Source organism: Hibiscus syriacus, unplaced genomic scaffold (assembly GCF_006381635.1).
Source record: "Hibiscus syriacus cultivar Baekdansim isolate YM2019G1 unplaced genomic scaffold, ASM638163v2 tig00117007_pilon, whole genome shotgun sequence".
Lineage (NCBI taxonomy): Eukaryota > Viridiplantae > Streptophyta > Magnoliopsida > Malvales > Malvaceae > Hibiscus > Hibiscus syriacus.
The window spans coordinates 273,576-277,642 of record NW_024063520.1 but is presented as its reverse complement, the minus strand read 5'-3'; the positions used below and the strand labels follow the sequence as shown (position 1 = coordinate 277,642).

Below are 4,067 nucleotides of genomic sequence, written 5' to 3'. Positions count from 1 at the left end.
CGTCAAATTAATCTTAAAGATGTTTGAATTTTTGGAACCACGTAAAGCATGTGTCTTCTTCAATTTTGCTTCTTCTCACAACAAACTGGTCCTGCAAGCGTTCCATGCACACATCAAATTAATCTTAAAAATGGTTGAAATTTAGGAACCACAAGAATGTCTCTTCTTCAGTTTTTTCTTCTTCTCACAACAAACTGGTCCCGCAAGCCGTCCATGTAGACGTTTAAATTAACTGAAAAAACGTGTTTTTTTTATATAAAACTTTGTCCAAAACTCTAGGAAAAGAAGTAGAGAAAAACCATAATAAACTTGACAACAAGCGGTCCATGCACACGTCAAATTCAATCTTAAAATGGGTTGACTTTTAGGAACCACAAACATGTTTCTTGTTCAGTTTTGCTTCTTCCCACAACAAACTGGTCCTGCAAGCGGTCCATGAACACGTTTAAGTTAACTGGAAAAATAAAATAAAAGACACGTTTATTCTGCACACGACCTAACTTGTTGTGACAGAACCGAACCTTTCTCGGTTTCCCTTTAACATATATATATATGTCTACTACGTGCAAAAGTCTCAGCACCTAACACTCAGTCACACGTCCATGGCACTACCGTCCTCTGCCGTAGCATTTTCGGTCCGAAGACGTAAACCGGAACTTGTTGCTCCTGCAAAGCTCACCCCTAATGACTGCAAACTGTTATCCGACATCGATGACCAAGAAAGTCTCCGGTTCAATATCCCGGTGATCCAATTTTTTGGGTGGAATCCTTCCATGCAAGGGAAGGACCCTGCTGCAGTTATTCGGGAGGCACTCGCACAAACTCTAGTGTTCTATTATCCACTTGCTGGTAGGTTAAGGGAAGGGCCTAACCGCAAGCTTATGGTAGATTGTACTGGCGAAGGTGCTTTGTATATTGAAGCCGATGCCGATGTTGCACTTAAGGATTTTGGGGATATAATCTGTCCACCATTTCCTTGCATTGATGAGCTCCTTTATGATGTTCCTAACCCGAATGAACTTTGAATAGACCACTGTTGATCATTCAGGTGACAAGGTTGAGATGCGGTGGTTTTATCTTTGCCATCAACGTTAGCCACATCTTAACCGACGCCAGTGGCATGATGCAATTGATTTTAGCCATGGCTGAGATAGCTCGTGGAGCAACCGCCCCTTCAGTACAACCTGTATGGGAGAGGCACCTTCTAAGTGCTAGAGATCCGCCACGAGTCTCGTTGTTCCATCGCGAGTACGACCGAGAAAAAGAAGACGCCATGCCCATCAGTACCAACACCCCATTGCAAAACATGGTCCACCGCTCCTTTTTCTTTGGCCCCAATGAACTTTCGTCCCTTCGCAAACTCTTGCCCTACCACCTTCGTCAATGTTCGAGGTTTGAACTCTTAGCAGCTTGTTTATGGCGTTGCCGAACAATTGCCCTAGAAACAGACCCTGATGAAGAGGTTCGCTTGCTATTCATGGTTAGTGCACGTCTAAAGTTAAACCCTCCTTTACCATCAGGGTATTACGGTAACGCCATCGTCTTTCCGGCTGCAATAACAACAGCTAGAAAACTCAGTGAAAAACCCATTAGGCTATGCAATAAAACTGGTGAGACAAGCCAAGAGAGCGTGACAGAAGAGTATGTGAGATCGGTGGCAGATTTAATGGTGATAAAGGGTCGACCCCATTATCCCATGGCGGGGAGTTGTTTGGTAACAGATGTAACACGAGCAGGGTTTGAAGATGTTGATTTTGGGTGGGGTAAAGCAGTGTACGGAGGGCTTGCAAAAGCTGGTTTGGGTGCTAAATTACACGGTGCATCACCATTGAGTATTTTAGTGGCAGTCAAGAATGAGAAAGGAGGGGATGGAATTGCCATGTCAATTTGTTTACCAGCCCCAGCAATGGAAGTATTTGTCAGGGAATTGGATATCTTATTAAAACAAGAGATGGTTGGGTTACAAACTAAACCGATCTTCATTTCATCCGGTTTGTAAAATAATGACCGATATAAAATTCAAGAATACTAATAATGACTGGTGTACTAAAATATTTTGAGCCACAATATTCTGAAAGAATAATAATTTCTAAGCTACGTTAGTAATTAGTATAGTGTCAAATATTAAGGATTTGACATAAAGATGTGATATTTTATCTAGGTTTCAAAAGCTATACTTCTTGTAATACATTTCAATGCAATAAGATAGTAATTGTTTTGATACAAAATTATTAGTACTTACATCTTACATTTAATAAAATCGAGTGTAATGCCTTGAATTTTCAAGTTGACGAGTGTGAGTTCTACGTACTCATGTGATTGTGTAATTAAAATCGTTGGCCAAATTTAAGCCTAATCGGATATGAATTTAGCTCCAAATAGCTAAATATAGGTACTCAAATTCACCTCAAAATATTGATTCTTCTATTAATCCTCAAAATATTGTGATCTATATGTTCCTATTGCAATTAGTAAAAGAAATCATTCCTATTTTAATCATCCAATTGCAAATTATTTATGTTATAATAAACTCTAGTCTCCAATGATCGTATGTTATTTGTGTCAAAATTATCGTATCTGTTTATTTCCAAATTGATGGATGGTAGCAATGTTAGAAATGGGTGCGTTGAAAAGGAATGTGACATGGAAAGTGATCTTCTGAAGGACCAAAAAGTTATTGTTGGCAAATGTGTTTTTATTGTAAAATGTAAAGTCGATGACAGTGTAGACATATTCAAGAATAAGCTTGTGGCTAATGGGTTAACTCAGATTTAGGGTAACAATTATGAACAAACCTTTGTTCCAGTAGCTAAAACTAACTCCATACCTATTTTATTGTCTCTTTTACTTAACTTTAGCTGGCGGCCAGTGCACCTAAGTAGATTGAAAATTGCCTTTTTCTCACTGGTGATTTGCAAAAACAAAGTTTGCAAACGTAAGAGATATTTATACGACCTCAAGCAATCTATAAGAGCATGTCTGAACCATTTCGAGAAAAATTGATGAAATATGAATACTATCATTTTTGTGGTAAGAGGTGGTGGCGGCATACCCCACCTAAGGGCCCCAGGATGTTTACGTAGTCTTTATAAAGGGACATGTGACAAAAATTATGTAGTGAGATGTGAGTGATTAAGAAGGAATTTATCCCTCTTATTATAATAGAGACATTTGTTGGTCCCTCAAAGATTGAGATTGATAAATACATGATCATGCACAATTGGGTTGATAGAGATAAATGTCATTTGTTTAGTCGATTCATTTGGGCATCGAGAAACTGAAGACAGAGCGATATAAGGTTAACATTTTCTATGCCTTATATTCTATCAAGATATCGTGAGATAAAAAGATTGTGACATAAGTTGCATTAAGGTTGTCTCGGATCATGAGCTTTTCAGTAACTTGGGTAGTCATAATGTCTTGCTAGAGGTCACTTATGACATGTATGATCAAATGAAATTGTATCTATTATCAATGTTAATAAAATCTATAGAATCAAACACTAAAAATGAATAAAAATGGTTGTGTTTATTACTTTCAATAATAATTCAAGATAATGAGATTATTTTAAATTGTAATGTAAAAGATTATTTATCTGAATTTAACTTAAAGAAGTTAAACTCGTAAGCTTTTAATAGGATAATTTATATATTATTATTTCTTTATTTGATTCAGAAATAATATTAAATAAACAATGATTTTTAAAAAAGTTGGTTCAAGTAGTAAGCAACTTGATATCGCTTAAGTAAGGTATCGAGTTTGAGTCCTTGTGTATGCAGCAAATCTAAATTGGGAGACTCACCCACCAAAGCCAGGTGTGCGGCGCAAGTCAGTATGAATGATCTCCTGATATCACATAACATCAGGTAGACCATGAAGGGAGAAGTCTGGTATCTTATAAAATCAGATATTCCCACTTAACTAAACTGTTGTCTTGGTATCACATATCTTCAAGCCAAGCTTTTCTGATAACTGTAGTACTGGACTGATGCAACTATACATTTGTATCTAAGGTAAGGTCCAAAGGCCACACAACACTGACACAACTAACCCACTCCTCGCGACTG

At 37.6% G+C, this 4,067-nt stretch overlaps 1 pseudogene; it reads left to right on the top strand.

Moving 5' to 3' along the window:
- The first annotated feature begins 593 nt into the window (after positions 1-593).
- Positions 594-2,055, top strand: LOC120195154 (annotated as a pseudogene).
- Positions 2,056-4,067: the final 2,012 nt, after the last annotated feature.